We start from the raw sequence: 17989 nt of genomic DNA, 5'->3' as shown, positions 1-17989 counted from the left end.
ATTGACTTTCAAATACAAGACTCAAGAACATGAAGAGGTAAACAGGAAAGAGAAATCATAAGGACTTATTAAGGTTGAACTGTTTACATTCCTGCATGGAAAGATGATATCTGTAACTCATGAGACCTTTGTCAGTATTAGGGTAGTTGGAGTGGAAAAAATAGATAGATAGATAGATAGATAGATAGATAGATAGATAGATAGATAGATAGATAGATAGATAGATAGAGGCACAGGGTGTGTTGAAGATGAAGGGTGATATCTGGAGATAAAATTAAGGGTGAGAGAGGATTATACTGGGAGAGAAAGGGAGTGGTAGAATGGGTAAATTATCTACACAAAACAGACAAGAAAAGGCTTTACAGTGGAGGGAAGTGGGGAAGGTGAGAGGGAATGAGTGAATCTTATTCTCATTGGATTTGGCTTAAGGAGGAATAAATACACACTCAATTGGTATGGAAATCTATCTTACCCTACAGGAAAATAGGGGGGAGGGGAAAGATGATGATAGAGGAGAGAGCAGATTGGGAAGGGGTAATCAGAAGCAAATATTTCTGAGGAGGGACAGGGTCAAAAGGGAGAACAGAACAAATGTGAGGGCAGGATAGGATTAAGGGAAATAGAGTTAGTTTTTCACAACATGTCTACTAAGGAAGTGTTTTGCATAACTGCACATGTACAACCTATATTGAGTTGCTTGCCTTTTCAATGAGGGTGGGTGGGGAGGGAGGAAGGGAGAAAATTTGAAACTCAAAGTTTTAAAAACAAATGTTAAAAAATTATTTTTGCATGCAACTAGGAAATAAGATATATAGGCAATGGGGTATAGAAATCTACCCTGCCCTACAGGAAAGTAGAAGAAGAAGGTGATAAGAGAAGGGTTGGGGGGATAGAAGGGAGGGCAGATTAGGGGCAAGGGTATTCAGAATGCACACTGTCTTGGGGTTGGGGGAAGAACGAGATGGGGAGAAAATCTGGAACTCAAATTCTTGTGGATGTGAATGTTGAAAACTAAAAATAAATTAATGAATCTTAAAAAAAGGAATGGCTTGCATATTTGGTCAGTTTTGCTGAATTTTTTTTCCTTTAATCTCATTACATAAGATGGCTCACTGACATAAAAGCAAGTTATAAATAAAAATGAAATAAAATTCCATCACATGCAGAACATAGAAACAAGGACAGGTAATTGGCATAGTCATAAATAATAGTTTCAGGAATGATAAAGTTCAGAATGATCTGAGGTTGGCCAGGGAAGATAAGAACAACATTTTTTCTTAATTGGAGAAAACAGGAACATAAAAGAAGAAAGAAGACCAGTACTTATTTTGATAATAATACAACTGGCAACAGAAGGTAAAGCCTTTTTTCTCTGCCAAGAAAAATGACCTTAAATGCAAATTAGCAAAAGACAACATTAAAATAAACAGATTAAAATGATAGTTATAAAACAGTTGGCATTCTCATTGGCATCATCAAATAACATTAACATTCATAAGTGATCCAGTAATGCATAGGATTCAGCTCATTGCAGTTAACCCACAAAATTTGAAAACATTTCTATAGAAAACATGCCAAAAGAGTATCTATTTTTTTTATCAATGACAAAACAAGAAATTCAAATTAACTTCAGTGAAGGAAAGAAAAATAAAATACAATTGCTAGAAATAAAATTGCATGTTAAAATGAAAAGAAATTAAATAAAGTACAAAACTAGGATTAAAAGAAAATTTGATATAAAATATTCTTCCTCAGAAGTAGCCCTATTTTTGTTAAATCAAGCTGTACAAGAAGTGAACTAATTAAATATTGTGATAAAAATTTGGAAGAGAAAATTTAAAAACTAAGACCAAAGAAACTCCTTCCACTGGTAAAATAAATGCCTATGCAATAAATGGAAGCAGTTTTGTTTAAAAAGAAGCAAACAAGGATTGGAATGATAATTCCTGGTACAAAAAAAAATAAATAAAACTGTAGCCAAAAAAAAAATTGTTCCCAGCATCAGACTTCAAGTTTGTCAATATTGTATTTCTTTGGAGCCCAAAGATATGTGGTCTCCTCAGTTTCCCTTCACTTCTAGTGGAGTTTAGCCTCTGAGACCTGTGGTCATACCCTCAGCAACATCATGCTCCAGTGGCTTATTAATAGAAAGCTAAATAGCACAGTGGATAGAGTGCAAGGCCTGCAGTTAAGAAGACTTGATTTAAATCCATCTTCAGACACGTCCTAGCTGTGTGACCCTGGGCAAGATATTTAACCTTCCATCGCCTTCTGTTTCCTCCATAGGACAATAGGGATGATAGTAATAGCACTGATCTCATAGTGAAGATCAAATGAGATAATATTTTTAAAGCACTTAGCACAGTGCCTGACATGTAGTAGGCACTCAATATATGCTTGTGACCTTCCCGTTCCTTCTCATTCATTGTACTTTGCAGCCAAGCAGGGAAAAACCATTACTGATCAGTCCCTTCCTCTCATTGAGCTACTACAATTCCATCAACTTAATGCAAAAGATGACGCTGGGAGAACCTAGTTGCTTTCCACTCCATTGATGAGCCTGTGCCCTGTTTCCTGGTTTCCATGGCTGTTGATGACTATGCCTGTCTTCTGATATTTTGCTACCTCGAACTTAGTGCCTTGGCAAGATCTCCCTCTGCACTAAATCATACTCAGTCAAGACAGATAATCTTTTCTCCCTAGGAAACTATCTCACTGGTCCAGAAGCTATAGTGGCAACAGTCTGGATGGTACAGTGTAACACGATACAAATAATGTGTATGCTATCCCCTGTAAGGATGGAAGCTCTTCCTGTTTTCTTTTTTCTTACATTGTTTCGCTTTTATTAATTTTACCTTTTCCCCTATTTTTTTTTCCTTGGTGGGGATGACAGAATAGGGACAGGTCCTTAAAGTACTAAGGTAGATGTGAACCTGTAGGAATATAAAACTCTTTGAATCTGCATAACAATGTGTTTAAGAGTATAATCTTTAGACCCACCAGCTATGGGAAGTGTGGAACCAGGCTGTTTCTTTCACCTTGAGAGTGTCTAAGAAATGTGCCTTATAAATATTGCCACTATCTCCTTTATCCCCATCTCACGCAAAGAAGTGACTCTTCTCCTTGCCAAGGGAAACCTTTCTACTTACACAAGACATCCCATTCTATTCCAATTTTTCCAACAGACTGTCCTCTTTGCTATCTCCACTCTCTCACTTATCTTCAATCACTGATTACTGGCTGCTTCTCTAGAGTCTACAAACATGCTCATGACTCCATTATGCTAAAAAAACTCCCACTTGATCCTTCCGTCCCTGCTATCACTGTGCATCTCTCCTGCCTTTTGTGGCTAAACTCCTTGAGAAGGCCATCAACAATAGTTGTTTCCACTTCTTCTCCTTTCATTCTCTTCTAACTCTCTACAATCTGGCTTCCAACCCCTTCATTTAACCAAAACTACTGTCTGCAAAGTTACCATTAATCTCTTAATTGACAAGTTTAATGGCCTTTTTTTCCCCAATCCTTATAGTTCTTGATCTCTCACAGCATTTAACACTGTCAATCATTCTTTTCTCCTTGATACTCTCTTCTCTCCAGGTATTCAGGATACTACAATCTCCTGGTTCTCCTCCTACCAATCTAACCAGCACTTTTTTCTCAGCCTCCTTTACTGGATCTTCATATAGGGCAGACCTAACTAACCACAGTTGTCCCATAACACTTTGTCCTAGGACCTCTTGTCTCTGCTTTCTATTCTGTTCACTTGGTGATCTCATCAGCTTCCATGGATTCAATTATCATCTCTATGCTGACATCTCTTAAAACTAACTTTTTTGCTCTAACCTCTCTGCTAACCTACAATCTTGTATATCGAGTTGCCTATTAAATATCTCAAATTGGATATCCAGTAGCCCAGAGGTGTTAAACTCACAGCACACAAAACTCCCAAGTGTGGACTGAACCAGATTAAAATGTACTTGGGCAATGTTTAACAAAATTAATAAAAGTACACCATAGATAATATTAATTTGTGGTTTTCTACATCAGTATTAGCACACACAGGTATCCATGTCTATTTGACTTTGGCACTACTGCTCTAGACATTTTAAACTCAACATTTCCAGAACTGAGTTCATTTCCCCCAAACCCTCCCCATTTCCAAACTTCCCTATTACCTCCCAGGCTCACAGCCTTTGTGTCATCTTCCATATCTCATTATCTCTCACACCCTATTTCCAATCTGTTGCCAAGGCATGTCAATTTCATCTTGGCAACATCTCCCAAAAATGCCTTCTCCCTCTGACACTGCTATTATTCTGGTGTAAGCCCACATCTCCCCACATTTGGACAATAGCCTGCCTCAATCCTCTCCCCACTCTAATCTATCCTCCATTAAGTCATCAAAGTGATTTTCCTAAAGTACAGTTCTGACCATGTAATCCCCCCAACTCAATAGACTCCACTGGTTCCCCATCACCTCCAGGATCAAATATAAAATCATCTACTTGGCATTTGAAACCATTCATAACCTACTCTCCCTTACCATTCATATGCTATGAAATTTCAGGGTTATTCTTTGTTTTTTGTAACCCAATCAACAAGCATTTATTAAGCATTTATTAGATATGAAGATGATACCACCTCTGATGGCAGAAAGTGAAGAATTAAAGAAGCTTCTTGATGAGGCTGAAAGAGAAAAGTGTAAACGCTGGCTTAAGACTTAACATCAAAAAAACTAAGATCTTAACAACCGGTCTCATCATTTCTTTGCAAATAGAGGGAGAAGAAATCAAAGCAGTGTCAGATTTTATATTCTTGGGCTCAAAGATCACTGCAAATGGTAACTGCAGCCATGAAATTAAAAGATGCTTGCATCTGGGAAGGAAAGCAGTGGCAAATCGGAACAGCCTATTAAAAAGCAGTGATCAGGGTCCAACAAAGGTCAGTAGAGTCAAAGCTAAGGTTTTTCCAGTAGCAATATATATGGCTGTAAGAGTTGAATTGTAAAGGAAAGGAAAGTGCCACAGAACTGATGCTTTCAAACTATGGTGCTGGAGAAGACTCTTGAGAATCCCTTGGGTAGCAAAGAGATCAAATAAGTCAATACTTAAAGAAATTAATTCAGGCTATTCACTAGAAAGTTGAATATTGAAGCTGAAGTTTAAACACTTTGGTCACATAATGAGAAGATGGGACTCATTGGAAAAGACCCTGATACTGAGAAAAATTGAAGGCAAAAGGAAAAGTGTGCAGCACAGGAAAAGATAGATAGTGTCATGGAAAACAAAGAAAAATATACACACATGCATATGTAATATGCATGTATATTATATACATTATATAGACATAAAATATGTATATTCATGTGATAATATAGATGTTGATACAACAAAATAATTTGTATATTTATTACAAAATTATATAAGTTTCTATGGAGGCAGAGCCAAGATGGTGGAGAAAAGCCAGGAAGGTTCCTGAGCTCTCCCCAGTTTCCCTTAGAAACAAGGTTAAATCAAGCCTCTAAAAGGATTCTGGAGTGACAGAACCTACAAAAAGGTGGAGTGAAACAATTTTCCAGCTTATGATAACTTAGAAGGACTTCAGGAAAGGTCTCACTTTGGTAAAAGGGGAGCACAGCCCACCACAGATGGTGTACAGGCAATCTAGTAAGAGGCTCTTAGTCACAGCACAGATCAGCCACCAAGTCCCTTTGGTCCTGGCTCAGCAGGTCAGCTGTGAAGCCTCTAGCCCCAGCACAGAAGGAAAGTTACCAGCCCCGAAAACTAAGCAACAACAAGCAGGCCAGGACACCCCAGCACAGGGAGCAAGCTGACAGCACCTGAGGCCCCAGTGCATAAAGCCCTGATCCCTAGCACAAGAAAGTTGAGACAGTGCCCCTTGTGCCCCAGGACCAGAACTCAACTTTAAAAGTCACAAATAGGCTGAAAAATGAGCAAGCAGCAAAAAATAACCTTGACCATAGAAAATTACTATGGTGGTAGGGAAGATCAAAACACAAGCTCAGAAGAGGACAACATTGTCAATATACCTACATCTGAAAACTCAAAGGGGAATATGAATTAGTCCCAAACCCAAAAAGCCTTATTAGAAGAGCTCAAAGAGGATTTTAAAAGCTGGAAAAGAGAAGTAGAAGAAAAATTGGGAAAAGAAATGAGAAGTATGCAAGAGAGAGTCAGTAGCTTAGAAAAAGAAAGACAAAAATTGACCAAAGAAAATAATTCTTTAAAAGATACAAATGGCCAAATGGAAAAAAATCCACTGAAGAAAACAACTCCTTAAAAAAGTAGAATTGGGCCAAATGGAAAAGGAGATATAAAAGCTAGATGAAGAAAATGATTCCTTAAAAATCAGAATTGGGCAAGTGGAAGCTAATGACTCTATGAGACATCAAGAATCAATGAAACAAAATCAAAAGAATGAAAAAATAGAAGATAATGTAAAATGCTACATTGGAAAAACAACTGACCTGGAAAATACAGGAGAGATAATTTAAGAATTATTAGACTACCTGAAAGCTATGATCAAAAAGAGAGCCTAGCCAACATTTCTTTTTATTATTATTTTTTTTTTCATTTTTAGGCAATTGGGGTTAAGCGACTTGCCCAGGGTCACAAGCTAATAAGTGTCAAGTGTTTGCTCTGAGGCTGGATTTGAACTCGGGTCCTCCTGACTCCAAGACCGGTGCTTTATCCACTGAGCCACCTAGCTGCCCCTCTGGATAGCATTTCTTAAAAGAAATTATCAAGGAAAACTGCCCTGAGGTAAAAGAGTCATTGAAAGAATCCACCTTACCTCCTCAGAGAGATCCCAGAAAAAGAAAAAAAACAACTCTGAGGAATATCGCAGCCAAATTCCAGAATTATCAGATCAGGAAGTAAATGCAGCAAGCAGCCAGAAAGAAACTATTTAAATATCAAGGAAGTACAGTCAGGATTACACAGGACTTAGCAACTTCTACATTAAAGGATGAGAGAGCTTGGAAAATGATATTCCATGGGGCAGCTAGTGGTACAGTGGATAGAGCACAGGCCCTGAAGTCAGTAGGACCTGAGTTCAAATCCAGCCTCAGACCAAACACTTGACACTTATTAGCTGTGTGACCCTGGGCAAGTCACTTAACCCCAATTGCCTAAAAAAAATGATATTCCAGAAGGCAAAGGAGCTTGGATTACAACCAAGAATCAACTAACCAGCAAACTGAGCATAATCTTTGCAGGAAAAAGATGAATATTCAATGAAAAAGATGATGTTCAATCATTCCTGAAGAAAAAAACAGAGCTGAACGGAAAATTAGATCTTCAAATAGAAGACTGAAAAGAAGTATAAAAAGGTAAATAGGAAAGAAAAAGTAAATATGCTATTCAAAAGGTCAAACTGTTTACATCTCTACATAGAAAGATGATACTTGTAACTCTTGAGAACTGTATCTTTATTACAGCATTTTTAAGGGGTACATAGACAGAGGGTGTGGGTATAAGTTGTCACTGAGGTGATGATAAAAATAATTAAGGAGTGAAAAAAAGGATTGTACTCGGAGAAGAGGAAGGGGGAAGGCAGAATAGGGTAAATTACATCACAAAGAGGTGCAAATGACCTATTTCAGTACAAGGAAAGAAGAGAGGATAGTGAGCATTGTTTGAAGCTTGATATCATTAGATTTGGCTCCAAGAGGGAATGATACATAAATTCAGTTGGTTATCTATCTTACTCTATAGGGAGGAGAAGGAGAAAGGAGAAAGAAAAGGGAGGAGGTGAGTAGAAGGGAGGGCAGAAGTAGTAGGGGAAAGGAGAAAGAAAAGAGAAGGGCACTGACAGAAGGGAGGGCAGATTGAGGGAGATGGTCATCAAAAGCAAACCACTGGTGAGGAGGAGGAAAAGGGTGAAAGGAGAGAAAAAAGTATAAACAGGGAAGAACATAGGATGTAATTCTCCCATAAAATCGAAAACACAGCAGAGTGAATTAAAAACCAGAATCCCACAATATGTTGTTTAAAAGAAACAACTTTGGAGCAGAGAGATACATACATAATACAGGTAAAAGACTGAAGCAAAATATATTATGCTTCAGCTGAAGTAAAAAAAAAGAAAGCAGGAGTGGCAATTCTGATCTTAGACAAAGCAAAAACAAAAACAGATCCAATTAAAAGAGATGAGGAAGGAAACTACATCCTGCTAAAATGTACCATAGACAGTGAAGTAATGCACCAAGTGGTATAGCATCCAAATTCTTAGAGGAGAAGATCAGGGAGTTACAGGAAGAAATAGACAGCAAAACTATACTAATGGGGGACCTCAAGCTCCCCCTCTCTGAATTAGATTATTCTAACCACAAAAAAAAAAAAGAAGTTAAGGAGATGAAGAGAATTTTAGAAAAGTTAGATATGGTACACCTCTGGAGAAAACTGAATGAGGATAGAAATACCAATTTTTCTCAATGGTACAAGGCAACTACACAAAAACTGACCCAGTGTTAGGGAACGAAAACCTTACAACCCAATGAAAAAAGACAGAAATATTAAATGCATCCTTTTCAGATTATGAGGCAATAAAAATTACATGTAATTAAGGGCCAGGGAAAGATAGACTAAAAATTAATTGGAAACTAAATAACCTAATCCTAAAGGATGAGTGGGTCAAATAACAAATCAAAGAAACAATCAATAACTTGATCAGAGAGAATGGCAATAATGAATCAATATGCCAAAACTTATGGGATGCAGCCAAAGATGTTCTTAGGGGAAGTTTTATATCTCTCAATGCCTACATGAATAAAATAGAGAAAGAGGAGATCGATGAATTGAGCAGGCAACTAAAAAAACTAGAAAAAGAGGGGCAGCTAGGTGGTACAATGGATAGAGCACTGGCCCTGGATTCAGGAGCACCTGAGTTCAAATCTGGCCTCAGACACACAACACTTACTAGCTGTCGCTTAACCCCATTGCCTAACCAAAAAAAAAAAAAAACCTAGAAAAAGAGCAAATTAAAAATCTCCAATTAAATACTAAATTAGAAATTCTGATAATCAAAGGAGAGATTAATAAAATTGAAATTAATAAAACTTTTGAATTAAAAAATAAAACTAAGACCTGCTTGTATTTTAAAAAAACCCCGACAATAAAATAGATAAACTTTTGGTTAATTTGATTTAACAAAAGAGAGAAGAAAACCAAGTTATCAATATGAAAAATGAAAAGAGTGAATAAGCAATAATTAGGAGCTATTTTGCCCAACTGTATGCCAATAAGTCTGACAATCTAAGTGAAATGAATATTTACAAAAATAGAAATTGCCCAGATTAACAGAAGAGGAAATAAAATACTTAAATAAGCCCATTTCAGAAAAGAAATTATATAAGACATCAGTGAACTCCCTAAGAAAAAATCACCAGGGCCAGATGGATTTACAAGTGAATTCTACCAAACATTTAAAGAAAAATTAATTCCAATACTATATACACTATTTGGAAGAACAGGTGAAGAAGGAATCCTACCAATTCTTTTTATGTTACAGATATGTTGCTGACACCTAAACCAAGAGGAACCAAAACAGAGAGAGAAAATTATAGACCAATTTCCCTAATAAACATAAATGCAAAATATTTAAATGAAATATTAGCAGAGAGAATACAGCAACTTTTCATGAGGATAATACACTCTGAACAAGTGGGATTTATACTAGGAATTCAGGGCAGGTTTAGTATTAGGAAAACTATCAATGTAATTGACCATATCAATAACAAAATTTCTCAATAGATACAGAAAAGGCTTTTGTCAAAACACAGCACCCATTCCTATTAAAAACACTAGACAGCATATAAATAAATGGACATTCTCTTAAAATGATAAGTAGCATCTATCTAAAACCATAAGCAAGCATTATATGTAATGGGAATAAGGTAGAAGCATTTCCAGTAAAATCAGGGGTGAAACAATGATCACCACTATTATTCAATATTGTACTAGAAATGCTAGCTTTAGCAATTAGTGAAGAAAAAGGAATTGAAGGAATTGGAATAGTCAATGAGGAAAAAAATTATCACTTTTTGCAGATGATATGATGGTATACTTAGGGAATTAACTAAAAAACTACTTGAAATAATTAACAACTTTAGCAAAGTTGCAGAATATAAAATAAACCCACATAAATCATCAGTATTTCTACATATTACTAACAAAGCCCAACAGCAAGAGACAGAAAGAGAAATTCCACTTAAAGTTACTGTAGACATCACAAAAAAATTTGGGAGTTTACCTGCCAAGACAAACCCAGGAACTATATGAACACAATTACAAAACATTTTTCACACAAATAAAATCAGATCTAAATAACTGGAAAAATATCAGCTGCTCATGGTAGGCTGAGCTAATATAATTGAACTAACAATTCTACCTAAATTAATTTACCTATTCAGTGCCATACCAATCAAACTGCCAAAAAATATTTTATAAAGCTAGAAAAAATAATAGCAAAATTCATCCGGAAGAACAAAAGGTCAAGAATTTCAAGGGAATTAATGAAAATAAATGCAAGGGAAGGTGACCTAGCCATACCAGATCTAAAACTGTATTATAAAGCAGTAATCATCAAAGCTATCTGGTACTGGCTAAAAAATAGAGGGGTCAATCAGTGCAATAGATTAGGCACACAAGACACAGTAGTCAACGACTATAGTAATCTACTTTTTGATAAACCCAAAGACTCCAGCTTCTGAGATAAGAACTCACTATTTGACAAAAATCGCCAGGGAAAATGGAAAATAGTATGGCAGAAGCTAGGCATAGGCCAACATCCTTTACCATATACCAAGATAAGGTCATACTGAGTACATGATTTAGACATAAAGGGTGATACCATAAGCAAATTAGGAGAGCAAGGAATAGTTTACCTGTCAGATCTATGGAGAAGGGAAGAATTTATGACCAAACAAAAGATAGAAAACATTATAAAATGCAAAATGGATCATTTTGAATACATTAAAAGGTTTTTGCACAAACAAACCTGATGCAACCAATATTAGAAGGAAGCAGAAAGCTGGGAAACAATTTTTATAGCCAGTATCTCTGATAAAGGCCTTATTTCTAAAATATATAGAGAACTGGGTCAAATTTGTAAGAATACAAGTCATTCCTGAAGTGATAAGTGGTCAAAGAATATGAACAGGAAATTTTCAGATGAAGAAATTAAAGCTATCTATAGTCATGTGAAAAAATATTCTAAATCACTATTGCTTAGAGAAATGCAAATCAAAATGCCTCTGAGGTACCACATCATACCTATCAGATTGGCTAACATGAAAAAACAAGAAAATGATAAATGTTGGAGAAGATGTGGGAAAACTAGAACACTAATGCATCATTGGTGGAGTTGTGAATTGATCCAACCATTCTGGAGAGCAATTTGGAACAATACCCAAAGGGGTATAAAAATGTGCTTACCACATCCAGCAATACCACTACTAGGTCTGTATCCCAAATAGATCATAAACAATGGAAAAGGATCCACATGTACAAATTATTTATAACAGTTCTTTTGTGATGGCAAAGAATTGGAAATTGTGGGGATGCCCATCAATTGAGGAATGGCTGAACAAGCTGTGGTGTATATGAATGTAATGGGATACTATTGTACTATAAGAAATGATAAACAGATGGATTTCAGGAAAAAACCTGGAAAGATTTACATGAACTGATGCTGAGCGAAGTGAGCCAAACCAGAACATTGTACACAGGAACAGCAACATTATGGGATGATCAACTTTGATAGGCAATATGATGATCTAAGACAATTCCAAAAGACTGATGATGGAAAATGCTATCCTCATCCAGAAAAAGAACTATGGAATCTGAATGTAGATTGAAGCATTCTATTTTCTCTTTTTTAATTTTGTTTTCTCTTTCTCTTTTTTTCCCTTTTGTTCTGATTCTTTCACAACATGACTAATGTGGAAATATATTTAATATGATTATACAGGTACAGCCTCTATCATATTGCTTGCTGTCTTGGAGATTACGGAGGAGAGGAAGGGAGAAAAAAATTTGGAACTTAAAAAATTTTCTACATATAGGGACCTTTCCCTCTTTCTTTGGAGATATAGATTCTTTGATCTATAGATAGTTATAGATACCTTTGGAAATATAGATCCGGTAGTGGTATTATATAGTTTAGTAGATTAGGGGGTCATAGGTACAAATTACTTTCCAGAATAACTGGACCATTTTGTAGCATCAAAAATGTTAATGTACCTGTTTTCCAACATCACCTCCAACATTTTTCATTTTCCTTTTTTTTTTTTATCAACCTAATGGGTCTAAGGTAGAATCTCAGAGTTGCTTTAATTTTCATTTCCCTATTTATTAACAATTTGAAATGTTTTATATGTCCATTGAGAGTTTGGATTTCTTCCTTTGAAAACCACTTATTCATAGTTTTTACCATTTATCAATTAGGGAATTGCTATTACTCTTATACATTTGAATCGGTTATTTTCATGTCATAGAAATAAGACCCCTATCAGAGACAGTTACAAATATTTTTGGCCATTTATCTATTTCCCTGCTACTTTTACTTCATTGATTTTATTTATTTGAAAAGTATAATACTTTATATAATCATAATTGCCCACTTTATGTTCTGTGATTTTCCCTATCCGTTATTTCCTTATTCATAAATCTGAAATGTAATTTTTTTCCCTTGCTCCTCTAATTTGTTTATGTCAACATTTATGTCTATGGGATGTTTCCATTTGTATCTTACATGTTTTGTGAGATGTTGGTCTATACCTAGTTTCTACCAGACCGATTTCATAGTAGTGTTGCCAAATAATGAATTCTTACCCCAAAAATCTTTCTATTTTTTTAATCACAAGATTACTGTATTAATTTGATGCTGCATATTTTATAACTAATCTGTTCCACTGATCAATCTTTATATTTCTTGGCCAATACCTAATTGTTTTGATAATTACTGCTTTGAGAGCTGCTACTTATAGGGTCTTTCCCATTTTTTTTCCATCATTTCCCTTGAGATTCTTGAACATTTGTTTCTCTAGATGAATTTTTTTCCTATCTCTATAAATAAAACATTATTAGTTTGATGAGTTCAGGGTACACCCGGAATTTTAGGGCACTACCTGACATGATGGAGCAAAGATGGGCAAGTTCTAGTGTCGTAAAGGAATTCACTCTGACAGTCTCCAGGTGAAAGAAAAGCATTTACTGGGGTGACACACCCAAGCAGGCCTGCTCCCATGTGGGACAGAGCATAGCTGGCAAGCCCTAATCCCATAAGGAAGGCAGTGGCAGCCGGGCACTGCTTCTAGCAAGAGACAAAGGTAATTGGCCAGGTTAAAGGTCTGGTTTAAATACAATTTTATGGAAGGGGAGAAGGGGAACAAGAGAATGGGAGGAAGGACTCTGGAATGCCTGGGATATCAAGTAATTGGGAGGTGCCTTTATCATACATATAAGCAAGGAGAACAGCAAAGGTGAGGGGAAGAGTCATCAGGTTAATTGGGGGTGCTTTGTGAAAGCCCACAGGTAAGTACAGGGTGGGGGGCTTCAATGCATAGTCTTCACTTTTCTGGCTGGTCACATCCTGCATCTTATCTCACATCTCACATCTTGCATCCTGCTTACTTCATCTGCCTCTTAGGTCTGCTTCACCTCATCAGTTTGATTTCTACAGGAGTGAAGAAGTAAATTAATTCAGGTAGCAATTGTCATTTTTATTAGATTGGCTCAGCCTACTCATGAGCAATTAATATTTCTACAATTATTTATGTTTCTTTTTGTGCAAAGAGTAATTTGTAGTTATTCATTTAGTCGCTATGTGTAATTTGACAGGTAGAATCCTAAGTATATTATATATTTTATTATATGCATTTAATATATTATTTATAAATTCTTAAGTTATTTTAAATGGAATTTTATTATATCCTGTTCAGTTTTGTTATAAACATAGAGAAATGCTAATGTTTTATGTGGATTTCTTTTTTATATTGCAACTTTGCTGAAATTCTTGCTTCATTCAATTATTTAGTTATCTCTTTGGGGATCTCTAAGTAAATCATCTAAGCATCATCTGACAGGAAAAGTGACACCTTTGGTTTTCCTTTGCCTACATTTACTCTAGTATTTTTTCTTCCTTACATTCTGATATCAAATAATAATGGTGAGAATGGACATCATTGCTGTACTCCTAGAAAATAAAATTTAAAAAATGAATCTCTCATCTTGCCAAATACATGCTCTGAAGACTATTTTTAATCTGAGCTGACAATGAGGGCTAAGGAGTCACAAGGAAAACCAGGTTTGATGGGGGAATAGGGAGATGCAGAAAAGCATTAAATCAGTCCTAGGTTAGATGCCCTGAGGAGATTAAATCTATTCTAGGTGAGAGGGGATAGGGGAAGAGAAGTGAGGGAAGTTGAAGAAGACTTAGAGAAGGTTTGAAGTAAAATTATAGGATGTTTGGACAGGAAGGGAAAGAGATCAAGCCGAAGACTTGGTAATTCTCTGAGCTCCTGCCTGGCCTCTTTTGGTCTTTGTATAAAGAAGTACTCCAGCTGGCAGTTCAACTGGAAATAGCTACACCTTTGCCCCTGAGGTTTGCTTTATCAAGGATTATACTTTTACAGTGAGATCTGAGGTCTGGCATAACCACCTAGAAATGGAAAGGGGAAGCCTTTGAAAGTTCCAATTGTATAAAGCAGGGAACAGAAAGAAGAAAAAGAGAAACAGTCCTACTACCAGAGCATTTTGCAGATAATTAAAGAGAAGACTAACTCTCAGCAGGATCATTTAAGCATACCTGCTGCCGGAGTCTGAGGAGCTCTCTCAATGCCTCTTCCAGGGCAGTTACTACTATTGGATTTCAGAATATCCTATTGGGGGTGGGGGAATGGGGAGGATGATATTTATGGGGGTGGCAGTGGCAGTGAACACACACACACACACACACACACACACACACACACACACCACACACACTGCGAGTTATTCCATTTTTCAATTGCTAAAGATCTTTGAGTTTAAAGTTCACTGAAAAGCCCATCACATTCTCATTTCAGACCCACCCCTAGAATAACGGGCAGTAATAGGATCATTCTATCAGGCACTGGAATCCACATTATTTAAACATTCAGCCACCTGATTTTACCCTTGGAATGGTCTATGTAATAAACCTGTTTGATCTTTTATTATTATTATTATTATTATTATTATTATTATTATTATTATTATTATTGTCTGCTTTAGGAATGTATGCAGGATTTTCTTTGCTGTAGGAAATGATTTCTTCTGTGTTGTAGAAGAAGTGATTCACCTCTAGGAGGCTAATTTCTTATAGCTGAGTGCAGGATTTTAATAAAGAAACCAAAAAGTGAAGTGCTGTTGTGAACAGCCCTCACACCAGCAGGAAGAATCACAGAATTAGGAACCTACCCATTCACTCCAAAATACTATTTGGATCAGTATTGGATTTTTAAAATAAATGATAAGTGATTTCTTTTTTCCACATTAATTAAGAACTTACACTACTCTTGAAGTGCTTTAACTCCCCCAGTGCCAAACAAGAATCTCCTGGATTAAATCCTGACATATGAAGAGCTCTGAAAACGTGAGTAAGAGAAGGGGGAAATAAAAAAAAAACCAACAAGTGATCAAGAAATCAAGATGTGTGCAGGTGCCATGGAAAAATAAAAGAAAAAAATGGCAAGTGGAAATTTGCAATATTCACTGGACATATTGACCAAGTCAAGCAAAAAATTAACATTGTCAATATGCCAGTCATCTATACCATTCTGATTGGGTGGATTGGCCAAATAGAAGGTTGAAAGAACAGTGGCTATTAAACACAGAAAATGGAGAGGAAAGTATTTTTTCTGCGGCATGAAATAGAATTACAAAGCTAAAATGACTCTATGAAATCTTTTAGGTGAAGTTTTTGCTTCTAGATCAACAGAAAAAAAATGGCTAATTATCCTGTAGACTTCCTTAAGATCATTAAAGTTGGAGTTTCCAGAAAAAATAGCGTAGCCTATTCTATTGCTTAATTACCCTTATTCAAGTCATTCTTTGTTATGTTTACCATGTACTCTTTTTACTGCATGCATTTCTTTTCTTGTTCATTTTTTTTTGTGGGGATGGAGAACCCAAAGTCTTTTCCGAAGGCATCCTAACATTTGGTGTCTTAGGATATCCTAGGTATTTTACTTTGAGGGTCCCTCTGCTGTGGGGCAAAGAAAAAGATGGTGCTTATTAGCTGAAGATAAAAAAGACCTGGAATTAATTTGTATACAATGGCCCATAAATCCTTGGCCCCACAGCATGATGAAAGAGCAGGCCTTTCTCTCTCAAACCCAAAATCTTTTGTGACTGATTTCCTCCATTAAAAGCTGCCAGAAATAAACATTTTATTCTGATTCCTGTATAAAAATGTTGAGAGTGGGGAGGGAAGAGAAATTTGTCCCAAGCAGATCTTTTTTAGGCATACATAGCCTTGGCTTCTCCTGTATAGCTTTTAATATGCTTTGTAGTTAGGTATTAGTTAGCCTTCTCATCTCCAGGTAAAGCATTCAGTTTAGTTAAATTCCACAAGCATTTAAACACTTATTAGGCACAATTACTTTGCTAGGCCACTGAAAATACAAAGTCAAATAAACCCAGTCCCTGCCCTCAGTGAGTTTACTAACTACATAGAAGAATACAAATACAGATCTAGCTGAGCAGCTAGCCAGGCACTGCTAGGCTGCCACTCAGATTTATTCTTGGTTCATTTCTATGGGGTTGCCTGTCTCCTCAGTGTTATTGTTGTTGTTATTTATCTGTCCCTTATACTCTAAGAGGAACAATGACATCATGATGTTGGGGTCAAGGTATAGTGTGTTCAGCTGTGGCTGATCAGCCCAGTATGAATTCAGAAGGCTCCACCACAGGTCAGGCACATTTGTCATGGAGAGTATCTAGATTTGCCACATGCTTCAATTCCAATCCCACCTCAGACTCCTGAGGAGCAATCTGTTTTTGACTCTAGTCTAAGAGATCCTCCCCAGCACTGGGGGAAGGAAGCAAAAAGGTACATAAAGTACAAAAATGAATCACGTATCAACAGGAACCTTCCCACAGGAAAGTGAATACTAAGCAATAAAGAATCATAAAATGATTACAATCAGTTGAGGCTAATGTTCAAGCCTTATGAGATATTTTCAGCAGTCATTCATTAGCTATTTTACATTTCACCTCCACTCAGGACAGCCCTATCAACACTAAATGTGCTTTTGTTTTTTTTGAAGTGATCTCTCATTGTGTGGGTGGCCTTTTACTTTATGGCCCAGTAACCAATACCCTTCTGCTGGGAGATGGAGCTGAAGATGCTAGCTGTCTTTCAAGATGTCACAAAGAGGACAGCTAGGGGGCACAGTGGATAGAGCTCTGGCCTTGGAGTTAGGAGGACCTGAGTTCAAATCCTGTCTCAGACACTTTACACTTACTAGCTATGTGACCCTGGGCAAGTCACTTAACCATGATTGCCTCACCAAAAAGCCAAAAAAAAATTAATAAATAAAAAATAAAAGAAGTCATCAAGATTTCACAAAGCCCTATACTGAAAGAAAGAAGTCATAAAACAGGAAGTGTCTCCATACCAGACATAGGCCTGCTTTGGAGGCAATGTGCTCATGGCTTATGGCCCAGTGTGTAGGTCATCACTGCTACTTACCCTCTGGAACCCAGAGAGTCATCCTTATACTTGAAGGCTAAAATAAAGGAGAAGCTTGATGGGCAAAGTTTGCCCCTTTAGAATATTAACAGAGTTCTTGCTCAATAGCCAATTAAAAGTTTCATCAGGGCCAACAGAAAGTAGAGGATATCTTTGCCAACTCTGAGACTGGGGAAAAGAAACAGAATTAGAAATTTTGAACCTGCATTTCCAGTGTCTTGACATATTGTACAATACCATCTGGGCTGTCATT

Source organism: Phascolarctos cinereus, unplaced genomic scaffold (assembly GCF_003287225.1).
Source record: "Phascolarctos cinereus isolate Bilbo 61053 unplaced genomic scaffold, phaCin_HiC Scaffold_2;HRSCAF=192, whole genome shotgun sequence".
NCBI classification, from domain to species: domain Eukaryota; kingdom Metazoa; phylum Chordata; class Mammalia; order Diprotodontia; family Phascolarctidae; genus Phascolarctos; species Phascolarctos cinereus.
The sequence above is the reverse complement of the archived record's forward strand: the minus strand, read 5'-3'. Positions refer to the sequence as shown.